General features: G+C 55.8%; 1 pseudogene; it reads right to left on the bottom strand.

Moving 5' to 3' along the window:
* Positions 1-5033: 5033 nt before the first annotated feature.
* On the bottom strand, positions 5034-14472 carry LOC119921309 (annotated as a pseudogene).
* Between the last annotated feature and the right edge of the window lie 486 nt (positions 14473-14958).

The following is a 14958-nucleotide window of genomic DNA, read 5'->3' as shown; positions in this document are numbered from 1 at the left end:
CGGGTAAGCCAAGCACAGTCTGGGTTGTCCTAGCTCCCCCTCCCGTTTACAAGGAGCAGGAGTTAGGAGTGCACATGGCTTTAATGGGGGTGGGCGTGGAAGTGGCCGCTGGGAGTTAATATTTCCCTGACCAACCTGGTCAGCAACTCAATATCACCGCCATGTTTGGAAAAGATGATCTGCCTGTAACACGTAACATCGAAATTCTTCTGCATGGGCCCTACTCTACATAGAAACGTGTTTTCGTGGATATGGCAGGCGAGAATTTATCGGGGCATTGGGGTGAGATGTTTAGTCCCTGTGAAGTGCAATCTTGAGCCATATCTTCACAGTGTGGCCTCTAACTATAGGTCTTTGTTACCCATACATAAACAACGCAGAGCATGTAACAATTCCCAGATAACAGAGGAGAAGGCAGGCCTTTCCAAAATGGAGTCGGTTGGGCTGGCTCTGGTAAGGCGACTCTGAACGCAGCTCGCGCTGGTCTCACACTCCAGCCTGTAGCCAAGGATGTCCGACCGACCAGGTACAGTGTTACTCTAGGCAGAGCGGTTTCAGGTAATCTTCGGGGAGCAGCAGCGGGAAATCATGTATAGAGAAAGCTGGAGACCAAGAGAGCACAAGACCATTTCAGCCATGACATGAGCGAGGAATGTCAAAATATTCCAGGGCCAATGTGGGAGGCCACATTGAGGAAATGTGAGGAGAGGAACGCCCAAATAACCTCCAGTCTTTCGGAGTCTATTCGGGCTTTCCCGAATCCCATAGACATGTAGGACCAGGTCTCCCCTACTTTGGCCATCTGGTTTTGGAGGTTAAATATAGTGTCAGCTGCACAGATGAGATGCTCAGTGAACTTGGCAAAGTCCTCCGCATATATTTTCTTTCGTGAAGCCGATGCCTACATTCCTAGGCTGACATCCCAACCCGTGGCCCAGTGGGGCTCTTGAGTACCCTACGACTAATGCCATATCTGCCATATCTGGACAGGCACGAGGGGCATCCCATTTCCTCCCTTCCATGCTATTCTTCCGTGATTTCCTCCCCTACATTCCATCCATAGAACCTTGCCAACGACTAGGCTCAAAGAGCAAGGATTTTCTCTTCCGGGCCTCAGCACTGGATACCACAACAGCACCGAAGAACAAATAGGACAAAACAAAACATAATTACAAGGCAAGCAAGGAAAATTCAGGCACCGAGGTTCCCGGAGAGGGAAGACATCCATTCCCAAGGATGCCAAGCTTTTTACTGCATGTGGATATGAGCTGCCCTACAGTGGAGGGTTGTGTGAGGGATTGGGAATAAACAACGTCCACATGGCCACCATTCCTGCTCCTCATAGATGGGAACCGGGATGATCTCATATCCCAGCCCACAGCCGTGGCCTATTCCAGGTGCTCTCTCTCCTTCTGAACCTTCCCTGAATCTGTGCCAGTGCCCAGAAGGGGCCGCTCTCCCTGAGCTCATGGCATTGGCTGTCCTTCTGTATAATGTAATCCCCACAAAGAGCCACGGGGTTTCCCCCCACCCCGGTGCAGCTTCCCCTCTGCTGGCGCTACCCTTGCTCCCTACTCTCACCACACAGGCCCCTCTCTCCTGGTTGTCCCTGCCTCGGGTCCCCAGGACCCGCCACGGTGCCAGAAGACCCCCTCCCATCTCCTGCTCCTCTCACACACTCCAGCGTAGGCACCCAAGTGCGGGTCGCAGCCCTGGAGTTCCTAGAAGCCGTGGCAGGCAGTTGGTGACTGAGGAAGAAGTCTACCTGCAGTAGGACCTGGTCCGCTGCCTCCTCTTGCTCCACTATAGGACGAACACCCGACAGAGCACAAAGTGAGTCTCCCCACCCTCCACAGTCCCCACGACCCTCCACAGTCCCCATCCTCCACCTGGCATTGGTTCTTCTACACTGCCTGGTCCCGGCTCTCATCCTCCGTCCAGTCTAGGCCGTCCTCTGGCGCCTGGTCTTGGCCTTCCTCCTCTACCTAATATGGCCCTCCTCCTCCACCTGGTCCTGGCCCTCCTTCTTGGCCTGGTCCTGGCCTTTCTTCTCCTCCACCTGGTCTTGGTCCTCCTACTTCCTCTTCTGTCTAGTATTGACCCTCCTCCTCTCCCTGTTCCTGGCCCTCCTCCCCTGCCCAATCTTTGCCCTCCGCCTCTACCCAGACCTGACCCTACTCCCAGGCCTAGTCCATTGTCCACCTTTTCCCCCGGACCTGGCCCTCCTTCTTGTCCTGGTCCAAACCCTAATACTCCACCCAGTCCTGGTCCTTCTCTACTGCCTGGCCCTGGCCCTCCTCCTCTGCCTGGTCTACTAATACCTCCTCTGGCTGTTCTTGGCCCCCTCTTCCGTCTGTTCCTGGCCCTTCTCTTCACCCTGGTCCTGGTCCTTTTCCTGCGCCTGACCTCGATCATCTTTCCAACGCCCCCCTCTCTGACCCGGCCCTGGGCCTCCACCTGTGCCTGGTCTTAGCCCTCCTCCTCCTCCTCCTCTTACTCCTGGTCCTCGCCCATCTCCTCCCCCTGGTGCTGGTCCTCCTGCTGTGTCTGATTATAGCCATCCTCTTCCTCCTGGTCCTGACTCTCTTCCTCCACTTGGTCCTGGCCCACCTACACCCCCTGGTTCAATTATTCCTCCTTCACTTGGTCCTCGTCCTCCTTCTGCACCTGATCCTGGCTTTCCCCAAATACCTGGTCCGAGACCTTCTCCACCTGGTCCTGACCCTCCTCATCTGCCTGTCTGTGGCTCCCCTCCTCAGCCTACTCCTGGCCCTCCTCCTCCTCCTGCACCTGGTCTTTGCCCCCTCTCTTACCACGGTCCTGGTCCACATCATCTACCTCCTCGGTCCTCCTCCGCTGGCTCTTCCATGATCTCTGCTTGGTCCTGGACCTCCTCCTCCACCAGTATTGGCCATCCTCCTCCACCTGATCCTGGCCCTCCTTCTCCTCCGATGGCATCACACAGAGAGCCTGGAATCCAGTTCTGACCTGTGGCCTTGGGACATGAATAGCAGTGTCCCAGAAGCAGGGGGGCTGAACCGTCCAGTGCCGACGTGTCACCCCCTCTCCACCGCACCCCTAGACTCTAGTGGCACTCCAATCTAAACCCCGCCCCAACTCCCTACCATCCTGCTGGCTGAAGGAAAGTCAAGCCCCACCCCTCGGGAAAGAAGTGGGATTTTGACACCGGCTCGGTCCTGTCCCCACAGTCCCAGAGTCCTGGAGTTAGAGTCCACACCCAGCCTGGCCTCCATGCTCCCGGGGGCGGCCAAAGCAAAATTGGGGGATCTCGGAGAGGGCCGAGTCCCCTGAGCCACCTTCCCTCACATGGCTGTCTCGGGACGGGATTCTGTCCATTCGTCTGGGACCAGAACCCATGGCACGTCCCAAGGCAGCCCCCGCTGCTCCAGACCCGGTGCCACAGGACCGTCCTAATGCCACCTAGTCCTCCTAGGTTTCTTTTCTCCCACGGGGTGGGGGCCCTCAGAAGAAGAACGGTTCATCGTTCTCCTTCAGTCTCCGTTCGTAGGTGTTCAGGAATCTGCGAATCTTGGACGAGGAGTCGTTTTTCAGAGCTTCAATTTCTGAAAAGTGGTGCTAAAGAACACGTGAGATGCAAGGCAATCCTCCACTAGGAGCTGTCCCCCTCGCTCACTTGATCATGCCCCGGGAACCTGGGAAGAGTCCTCCATTCTCCATCCAACTCCAATCTCTTCAGCCCATAACTTCCCCTCGCCTCGTTCTGTCCTTCTACCACCATCCACCCAGGGCTGCGGAGATGGGAAAGCCTGAATCGCGAGATAGAGGAAAGAAGAAGGCAGAGAAATCAATCCATCAGTCTATAGTATTTCCAGAACGCTTTCCTTTGTGCAGAGCACTGCGTTAAGCGCTAGGGAGAATATAGTCAACTAGAATGAGCAGACAGATCTCCCAGCCCATAAGGAGCTAGCATTCTAGGGCGTAAATAGCTGCTAGAGGCTCAGAGGGCCAGCATTCAGAAAGGTGAGTGAAAGAGAAAAGCAACATAGAGGAGGAAGCACAGAGCATGACGAGAGACAGAAGAGGGAAAGAGAGAGAGAGAGAGAGAGAGAGAGAGAGAGAGAGAGAGAGAGAGAGAGAGAGAGAGAGAGAGATTAGGGGATAGATGGAAAGTGTGCGTGTCTTTGTTTGGGACTCACTGTGGAAAATGATTTTGAACACCTTGTTGGAGAGCAGCGGGCTTGCGGTATAGAGAGTGATGGTGTGGACTGTGAGGAAAGGAAACAAACCATTATTTTCCTCGTTTGTTTGCCCATCCATCCGTCCACCCGCTTCTCGGAAGGACTACTGGAAGGACTTGGCTTCCATATCCAGCCCCCGGAGTCAGGGAGGAGGAGCCAAGAGAGGCCTCCTCAGGGATCTGGCCAAGAAAAGGGGTCGGGCCAGATCGTGTGGCATTATTTCGTTGGTTTTTGGTTTGTATGATTGCTCGCTTTCCCCAGTGCCCTCCACTCCCCACTCAACGAGGAAGACAACGGCGGCAAATTTCACATCTGGTTGGATGCAGTTGGTATAGGCCAGAGCTTGGGACAAGAAAATGGGATGGAAGTCCCCAGAGCTCTTCATCTGGGGAGGAGGAGAAGGAGAGTGAGAGAGCCCAGCCCATCCCCAACCTCCTTGACGATGTGCCCCAACTCTCCAAATTCCACTTCCACTACAGGACACGGGGCTCTCAACCTCCTCCTGTTCCCTTTCGCAAAGCAACCCCTCTAGACTGTAAGGTCATTGCGGGCCGGGACCGTGTCCACCAACCATTCAACTGTGCTCTCCGAGGAGCTCGGTACAGTGCTGTGTACAGAGTAATTACCCAACATATCCTACCGATGTGCCCCGCAGGAGGGATCCGCAACCACAGTTCCCACCCCAGACCCAAGGACACCCCCTCCCAGCCCCCACCCATCCCTGATGTACTCACCAAGGCCAACCAGATGGTACCGTAGGCCGTGCTCTCCCTCTCTTCCCACCTCAACATCCACCCGACGACTCTGGAGTGCCTACAGCCGATATTCTGGGCCAGCCAGAAGAATGTATATCTGGCTTTCTGGAAACAGAGAACCCGAGGGGTGGGTGTCAGGGGGCGGCAGAGCCCCAGACCAGGGGCCCAGAGAGGATGGTTACTGTGGAGGGTGGGGGAGACTCACTTTGGCCACTGTCGGGTGCTCGTCATTCAGGTGGAAGAGGACGGGGAGGAGGCAACGGATAAGCTTCTGACGGAGATGGGATTTGGGATCCGTCACACAGCCTCCGGCCACGGCTACCAGCAGCTCCAGGGCTGCCACCCGCACTAGGGGTCTCTCCTGAGGATAACTCCCCGGTGGAGTTGGGGGGGGGGGGCAGGAGATGGGTGGGGGGGCGGGAACCTGAGTGGGGGCTGGGGACCCCAGGACAGGGACAACCAGGGGACTGAGGTCTTCGGGGGGAGAGTAAGGAACGAGAACATCGCCGGCATAGGGGGGACGCAGTGCCTGGTGGGGGGCGGGGAAGAGCCGTGGCTCGCCGCGGGTGTGACGAGCTACGGAAGGGCAGCCGATGCCCCGAGCCCTATGGGAGCTGTGGAAGCTGCCGCCTCTGGGCTCTGGCACAGCCGGGATCAGGGCGGGAGGTCCCGGGCTCCGGCCCTGCGGCGGCTGCTCCCCTGTCCCCTCGAGCGCCTCTGAATCACGTCGTCAAAGAACGTGTTCAGCATGAGGACGATGGTCTTACGGAGGTGGCCGAGTCCCCGACTGCCCAGGCTGCGGGCGGTGAGTGTCGCGGCGTCCATGGCCCCTAGGAGCCCCTACTAGTCCTTCCGGGTGATGTCCTCCAGGAGGAAGGGGAGCTGAGCCCGAAGCCCTGGGAGCTGAGGAGACGAGGGAAAAGAGGCGGCGGCTAGGCGGTCCGCCTCGTGACGGCTCTCCCGCCCCGTGACGGCTCCTCTGGCCCCTCGATCCCGGGCCCCCATCCGGACTGCCCACCTCCGGGCCGCCCCCGACCGCTCCCGGGAGTCCTTTGTCGCCCCACGTCCCCTGCCACATCTGGGCCCTCCCCGGGGGCGGGGGGCTCTGAAAGACAGTCCTGATCCCGTGCTGGGGTTACCTCCGGCCCTACACTCTATGGGGATGGCCCTAGGCCTGGGCCCCTGACCTTGTCGTGGTTGAGGGGCAGGCTGGTGAGGACCTGCAGGCTGATGACCCGCACCACGGGGTCGGGGTCCTTTAGGCCGTCCCGGAGGATGAACCGCACGACCTTGGGATCCAGGACAGTCTTCAGGCCGGGGGTCCAGATCAACTGCCAGGGAAAACCGTGTCTGCGCCTGGACCGCGTAGGCGAGGGGGGCGGGAGCCTGATGCTCGGGAAGGCAGAGCCGGGACCCGCAGAGAGGGGCAATTGGTGCCAAACTGTTTGGGACGGGGGCGGGTACCAGTACCTCCCCGCTCCCCTCCAGCCTCTGCCCACCCTTTCACCAGGGGTTCCGGGTCGGTGGTCCCTGCCTGAAGGTGACAGTGCCCACTGCGGATCCGAGCCGTCTCTCCGGGGCCATAGGCCCCCGTTCTTACCTCGGCCAGTGGCCCAATGGCCACACTCCGGCCCAGCGGGCCTTTCTTCTGCAAAGAGCTGGCCACCATTTGCAGGAGTTCGGCCACCATCGGGCACCTGCTCTGGACCAGGGTCCCTGGGGGAAAAAGCCCCGCAGGGCTGAGCTTAGACCGGAGTCCGGGAAGCCCCGGGGCCGGGGAATAGGAGCTCGGGGAGGGCCAGGGGTAGGGCAGTTAACTGAGGAGGCTACTCCCCACCCGCTCGCCCAGCCCCATTTCTTGGGGGATCCTGCCCACCCCGTGACACACACACGCACACACACACACACACACACACACACACACACACACACACACACACACCTGGCCAGAAGGGCCACGGCCTCCTGGAAGGTGTTGAGGGATGAGAAGAGGTGCCAGCCATCCTGCAACTCCATGGATATGAAGCTCTGCCAACATCCACTGGTGGACAGAAGCCCCCTCAGGGCCTCCAGGGCCGTCCTGAAAGCAACGAGGGTTGGGGGTTTCAGGGCGGGGTGGGTGGTGCGAGAGGACCAGAGGGTGTCCCTCAGTCCTGCCGATTCTGGGCATGTCCCAAAAAAGCCTTGTCCTGTCACAGGCAACCCCTACCCCCAGGGGTAGAGCACACGAGACCTGACCTCCAAATCGACCATAACTGCCATATTTGGTCACCAACACAGCAGGGACAACCTGGACCAGGAGCTCCCTGGAATTTCTGCCATCTCCGGCCTCCCAGACCACCGGACCACCGGCTCCCCAGCCCCTGGGAGCCCCCCGGCCACGACGCAGAGTCCCCGAGGGATCTGTCTGGTGATCGGGGGATGAGCCATCCGCACTTGGAGTATCTCCTTCACGGGTCCCTCTCCCCAAACTCCGCATCCCTCCGGTCGCTCACCTCCAGGTACTGAGGGCGGAGGGGACAGTGGGCTCCACGGCCAAGAGCACCAGCTCCCCCACCAGGCCCAGCTCCAGCACATACTGGATCTGGATGATGAAGCCCAGGAATCAATCAATCAGTCAATCAATCGTATTTATTGAGCATTTACTGTGTGCAGAGCACTGTATTAAGCCCTTGGGAAGTACAAGTTGGCAATATATAGAGACAGTCCCTACCTAACAGTGGGCTCACAGTCTAGAAGGGGGAGAAAGAGAACAAATCCAAACATATTAACAAAATAAAATAAATAGAATAGATATGTATAAGTAAAATAAATAAATAAATAGAGTAATAAATATGTACAAACATATATACATATACACAGGTGCTGTGGGGAAGGGAAGGAGGTAAGACGGGGGATGGGGGGGCGAGGGGGAGAGGAAGGAGGGGCCTCAGTCGGGGAAGGCCACCTGGAGGAGGTGAGCTCTCAGTAGGGCCTTGAAGAGAGGAAGAGAGCTAGCTTGGCGGATGTGTTGAAGGAGGGTATTCCAGGCCCGGGGGATGACGTGGGCCGGGGGTCGACGGCGGGACAGCCGGGACCGAGTCACAGTGAGGGGTTTAGCGGCAGAGGAGTGGAGGGTCCTGGCTGGGCTGTAGAAGGAGAGAAGGGAGGTGAGGTAGGAGGGGGCGAGTTGATGGACAGCCTTGAAGCCAGAACAGCCAGGAACAGCTGGGGGAGGAGTTGAGCCACATCCTCCGAGTATTCCACAGCAAAAAGAAGCTCATATAGCATTTTCACAGCCTGGTGGGGTGGCACACGGGCTCAGCCAGAAGTCTCCTCCAACCCAACCTGCCCCCTGGCCTCTGTCCACGGCTCCCTTTGACCCCGCTCCCAGGGCCAACTCTGGGCCGAAGCCCCGTGCAGGGATAGGCAGCACCCAGCTCTGTGGCCCGTCTTCGGGCTTGGCCCCCTGTGCCCTCGAGGACCGCCCCCGACTCCCACCCCTGGCACCCTGGACAACGTCCCCAGGCAGCAGGGGATTGGTCAGAGGGGGTGGGAAGAGGTGGGGCAGGTGTAGGGCTCAGGGTTGAGGGCTGTGGGCTCTAGTCCAGGCCTGCCCTTTGATCCGTCCTTCTGGGGCTCACCGTGATGTGGCCTCGGATGTGCCTGTCCCACTCGGTCCTGTTACTCTCCTCAGGTAGAGGTCGTACCAACACCCTACGGAGCAGTTCCCGCAGCTTGCGGGACACGATGGAAGCATCCGCCCCGACAGATTTCCAAACCTCAAGGACCTGCCTGTGGAGCCACAACCCGGACTCAACTTTTCCCACCTCTCCCCCAGCACCGGCCTAGGATCCAGCCTCAGAGGGGACCAAGGAGTTGCGGGGACCCTGGAGTGCAGCCTTTGGGGCCTGGGAATCTCCCCACCACCCCCCTGCCTGCACCTCCCACCCAGGACCGGCCCCTCCGATGGAGACCAAGGAGAGTCGAGACACCCAGACTCCATACAACTGCCGAGGCCCGCACTAGGCCCCCACCCCGGAGGTATCCGGTGTCGTTCTACCCGGGTCTGTCCCAGTTGGGGCCTTTCTGTCCCGAGGAGCTGGGAGGGCGATGGTGGCCGTACCCATTAAGACCTGCACTGTCTCCCGAGTGTCGTGACAGGCCAGCAGGGCCAGGGCTTCCGTGAAGCGGGTCTTCCCAGCCTGGGGGCAGGAGGAGATGTGTTGCTCAAACACGCTCCTTGCCAAGTCGACCACCTGTAGTTCAGTGGGAAGGCAGACGGTCAAATTCGAACTCGACAATCCCGCCAGACATCCCTTCCCCTCGTCCCCTCCCAGCCAACGACCGCCCTCCACCCCCAACTCACACCCCTGCCCGGCCCGGCCGTCTGGGCCCCAAGCAGCAAAGCGGTGAAGGCCCCACCACCTCACAGGACCGGGCCTGCTAGTCTGGCTCCAGTCCACAGAGCAGGGGACCGGAAGTGCTGGCGAACCGAGCGGGGAGAAGCCACAGAAGGGAGAGCGAGAGACTCCCACTCCTCAGGAACATCCAGTGGTTTCCCATCCACTTCCACATCAGGAGGAAACTCCTCAAGAGTGGGTAAGCACACCTACACCTTGCCCCCTATTTCCTACTGATTTTCTACTACAACCCAGCCTGGGCACTTCGCACTTCTAATGCCAACTTCCTCACTGTACTTACTGTATTCAAGGTACTCACTCTACGTCCATCTCATCCAGACTGCCGCCAACCTATCGCCCACGACACACCTCTGGCCTGGAACACCCTCTCTCCTCAGATCCGACAGGCAATGACTTACTGAAGGCACATCTCCTCCACGAAGTCTTCCCTGAATAAGCCCCCTACCTCTCCTCTTCTCCCACTCCCTTCTGCATCACCATGACCTTCTCTCTTTATTTATTCCCCCAGCCAGCCAGTCAGCGAGTCAGCCCCACGGCACCCACGTCCATATCTCTCATTTTTTGTTTTCTCTTACTATCTGTCTGCCCCCTCTAGAATGTCAGCACATGATGGACAGGGAATGGCTTCATTTGCTGTTGTATCAGACTCTCCCATTCACTTAGTACAGTGCTCTGAACACCGGAAGTGCTTAGAAATATGATTGACTGACTGATTTTTCCTGTTCTTTGATGTTTAGTATTGTTTACTGCCCTTATAGAACTCCCATTTTTTAAACTTTGAGAGACTCATAAATAGAGATTCCAATGAATCCAGTCCCGTGGAACGATTTTAAGTATCACCCCACTGCGCTACTGCACATTCAGCAGGGCGTAACCGAAAATAAATCAGGATTGGGTAGCTGGAAGACTATTTTGTGTGCACACCGCCACGATTCCCAGGGACACATTTCACCTGCAACGGTACCCTAAGAAGTTGTGTTGTGCACCAGGGACATCATTAAATAGTACAGACACACGGGAAGATAAAGAAGTAGGAAAATGTAGGTCTCAGAATGCCTAATCCTTTGGTTTCCATATCTGGAAAAATTGCCATTGCAGATAAAACGTGCCAGTTTTGTGGAGACGACAGATAGGGAGAAATGATATGTTCACTTCAGTTATTGATTCCTATTCGTTCATTCATTCACTCAGTCATTCAACTGCAGTCATTGAGCGCTTACTGTGTATCAGGCACTGTACTAAGCGCTTGGGAGAGTAAACTAGAACAACCAACAAACACATTCCTGCCCACGACGTGCTTACAGTCTTGAGGGGGCTACAGATATTAATCTAAAACAGTAAATGATAAATAGATTAAAAGATAAATAAATTACAGTTCTAAGCAGATACATACCGATGTGCTGTGGGGATCAGAGTGAAGATGAATGAAGGAGCAAGTGAGAGCGGCACACAAGGGAGTGGGAGAAGAGGAGAGAAGGGCCTAGTCAGGGTAGGCTTTTTGGAGGAGAAGTGCTTTTGCTAAGGTTTCGAAGTGGGGGACGGAAAGTAGATGAAGCAGAGAAGCAGCGTGTCTCAGTGGAAAAAGCCCGGGCCTGGGAGTCAGAGGTCGGGGGTTCTAATCCCGGCACCACCACGTGAAAGCTGTGGTACTTTGGGCAAATTACTTAACTTCTCTGTGCCTCGGTTACCTCATCTGTAAAATGGGAATTAAGACTGTGAGCACCAAGTGGGACTTCCTAATAACCCTGTATCTATTCCAGGGCTTATAACAGTGCTTGGCACATTGTAAGCACTGAAGAAATACCATTACAATTATTATTGTTATCTGTCTGATATGAAAGAGGGTGGACATTCTGGGCCAGAGGGAGGATGTGGGCGAGAGGTCGACGGCGAGACAGAAGAGATCAGGGTAAAGTGAGAAGAGTATCATTAGAGGAACGAAGCGTGCTGCCTGGGTTGAAGTAGGAGAGAAGCGAGGTGAGGTAGGAGGGGGCAAAGTGATGAAGTGCTTTAAAGGCCAGGGTGACGGGTGTTTGTTTGAAGCAGAGGTGGATAATAATACAATAATAATGATGATGGAATTTGTTAGGCGCTTACTATGTGCAAAGCACTGTTCTAAACGCTGGGGGGATACAAGGTGATCACGTTGTCCCACGTGGGGCTCACAGTCTTAATCCCCATTTTACAGACGAGGTAACCGAGGCTCAGAGAAGTTAAGTGACATGGCCAAGGTCACACAGTAGACACGTGGGAGAGCCGGGATTAGAACCCATTACCTCCAAATCCCAGGCCCGTGCTCTTTCCACTGATAAGCAACCGATGGAATTTCTTGACGAGTGGGGATACATGGTCTGAACGTTTTTGCACGAAAATGTTTCAGGAAGCAGAATGGAGCATGGACTGGAGTGTAGAGAGAGAGAAGGCATGGAGGTCAGCAAGGAGGCTGTTACATTAATCAAGGAGGGATAGAATAAGTGCTTGCATCAGTGTGATAGCCGATTGGGTGGAGAGGAAGGGGGGATGAGGACGATATTGTGAAGGTAGAACTGAGGGGATTGATTGCTGGCCGGACTGTGTGGGTGGAAGGAGATAGTGGAGTCAAGGCTCAGGCCAAGGTTATGGGCTTCCTGTGCCCATCTTCCAGGAATTTTTGTGATATTTAGCATTCCATTTTCTGTTGAGTTTCTTTTTGTGAGGATGGGACTCTGTATATATGGGTATATATGGGTACACGGTGGGTCTCCAATTTAGACATGGTTAATGAGAGAATGCCTTCCTGTCTGGGAAATCCTCAGCCTAATGGTTGAGCAGGCAAAGAGGCACAATGGACTTAGGAAAGGATTTGGATAACGCAAAGGTCCAGGAGCTTTCTTGTCTGATACAATTACCTCCTAGAGCCCCACCTTTAGGGAAATGGGGAAGTAGCCAGAGGAGTGTTTCCGTGAGGGAGCAGGGGGATGTGACCACCGCCTAATCGTGACTTGAGAAGGGTGAGGGAGGTCTAAGGTGGCAGAAAGCCCCAAGACCAGGAAACTATAGAGCATCCCCAAATCATTTATTCGGCATCATATCCATCTCCCGCTTCTAGACTGTAAGCTTGTTGGGGACAGAGAATGTGTCCACAAACTCTACTGTGTGGTACTCTACCAAACTCTTAGTCCAGTGATCACTCGATCAATGCCATCGATCGATGGTGCTCGCTTACATCAGAGGGACTGGCTACAATCAGGGTTTAGGGTATTGGTTAAGCAATTGGCATTTGGCAGTCACTGCACTTAATGCTGGTGTAGGTGCATGATTATCGGGATGGTTACAGTAGCTGTACCACTTAGGGCTCAGTGTCTTGATCCCCATTTTTCACATGAGGGAGCTGAGGTCCAGAGATGTGGAGTGACTTGCTAAGATCACACAGCAGCCAAGTTGCTGAGCCAGAATTGGAATACAGGCCCTCCTGTCTCCCAGGCCCGGGGTCTAGGACACACTGGGCAACTCTGCCTCTCTCTGTGACGTGTCACACCACTGTGCCTTGTGTCTCTCAGTTGGTCTACAATCCCGAGCGCTCCACCCCAACATGCCACTTATTGCCTAACATCAAAGGTCAATCCCACTCCCAGTCCCTCCCTCCTCAGACCCCTCCCTCCCCCACCCCCGGGTTCCTACCTGATTTTCTAAGGCTGTGTTCACCTGAAGCAGGATGGAGAGTATCCGCATTGCCTGCCCCACCCTGGTCAGGTTGGGGCTCCTCAAACCATACAGGACTTGCAGGGAGAGGTTACTCAGCTGGGACGATGTCAGGATCCTCGTCCAGGACTGGTGGGAGGAGAAGCGGGTGTCAAGGAGCAATGGCACATTCTGACCACTTAATAGTAAGAACAATGATAGCAATAATAATAATAGTACTTGTGACATTTGTCAAGAGTTTACAGTGGGCCAGTCACTGTATAAAGCTCTGGGGTGGCTCCAGGCAAATCGGGTTAGACATAGTCCCTGTAGCACCTGGGGCACACGTTGTCAATCCCCATTTTCCAGTTGAGGGAACTGAGGCCCCGAGAAGTGAAATGACTTACCCAAGGTTCCATAGCAGACAGATGGCAGAGCAGGGATTAGAACTCGTGTCCTTCGATTCCTAGGCCCCCTGGCCTATCCCCTCCCCACTCCTGCCTCACATAGCAGGGAGACCTTCCCACCCCTGCCCTGCCCTCAGCCTCACACCCCCGGCCCCAGAGAGGCCCAGGCCCAGAGGGATGACCAGGCCCAGGGAGTGTTGGCTCTTACCACCAGATCCCCGTGGGACTGCGATGAATCAATCAATCAATCAATCGTATTTATTGAGCGCTTACTGTGTGCAGAGCACTGTACTTAGCACTTGGGAAGTACAAGTTTGCAACATATAGAGACGGTCCCTACCCAACAGTGGGCTCACAGGGATCTGTAGAGCTCAATGAGCACGAGATCAAAACACCACTCTGGGAAGGATGGAGAAACCCCGCGGTGAGAACTGGCTTAGTGATGATAATGATGTTGGTATTTGTTAAGTACTTAACTATGTGCCAAGCATTGTGTCTGGGTTTCTTTGCCCCCTGCCCCCAATTCCCTTCCCCAGACACCCCGCCACCTCCAGAACATTCTGAAGATGGGGCTGCACCCGGCCCCTCGCCACTCCCCCACCAAAAAGAACCAGGCCTCTTCACCCCACCCTCCATCTCCTCTTTCTATTACTTTTGTTTACGGTACTTGCTATGTGCTTACTCTGTGCCAGACAATCTACTAAGCGCTAAGGTAAACAGAAGGTAATTGGGTTGAACACAGTCCATGTCTCACATGCGGGTTCACAATCGATCCCCATTTTCCTGATGAGGTAACTGTGGCATGGGGAAGTGATTTGACTTGCCCAAGGTCACCCAGCAAACAGGGGCAGAGCTGGGATCAGAACCCAGGTCCTTCTGTCTCCCAGGCCCGCACTCTGTTCACTACCGTGTCTCAGGCTCCTCACCGTTGCTCATCACTTCCTCCTTGAACTCTGTGTCCTCGAGGGCTGGAGTGACCCTGGAGGTGCGGGTGAAAAGCCTTCTGGAATGAGCCTTTCGGGCCCATTCCAGGCAGCGCCGCATCCTGGAGTTCTCACTCGCAGAAAAAATTCTCCCGGAGCCGTAGGAAGAGTTGAAAGAGAAGGAGACGTAAAGGGGGTTGAACGAGGCTCCTGGAATGGGGCACGTCCCTCTCCCAGTCCCCCGCCTTGGCCTCCCCTCGCAGGTTAGGAATGGGGGAGGCACCTCCAGTACCTCCCATAACTGCCGCTGCCCTCCCCTCCTCCCCTCCCCTTCGCCTCCTCCCTTCTCCTGCTCCTCAGCCCATGATTCCCCTCGGCCCCCTACCACTGGCCCCAGACTGGACCCCCGCCTGTTCCCCCTCTCTTGCCCTCCCAGCTGACCACATCCCGTGCTCGCGGACACAAGAGTAGACTGACCGGATGAATCGAGACATTCCTCTGATCGTTATCATTCGACGCTACTCTACTCTGCTCTACTCTACTCTTCTCTAATCTAACTAAAGACCCCTCCCTAGCCCAACAAGTCCCCC

The sequence above is a fragment of the Tachyglossus aculeatus genome, assembly GCF_015852505.1.
Source record: "Tachyglossus aculeatus isolate mTacAcu1 chromosome 12 unlocalized genomic scaffold, mTacAcu1.pri SUPER_6_unloc_2, whole genome shotgun sequence".
Lineage (NCBI taxonomy): Eukaryota > Metazoa > Chordata > Mammalia > Monotremata > Tachyglossidae > Tachyglossus > Tachyglossus aculeatus.
The sequence above is the reverse complement of the archived record's forward strand: the minus strand, read 5'-3'. Positions and strand labels throughout refer to the sequence as shown.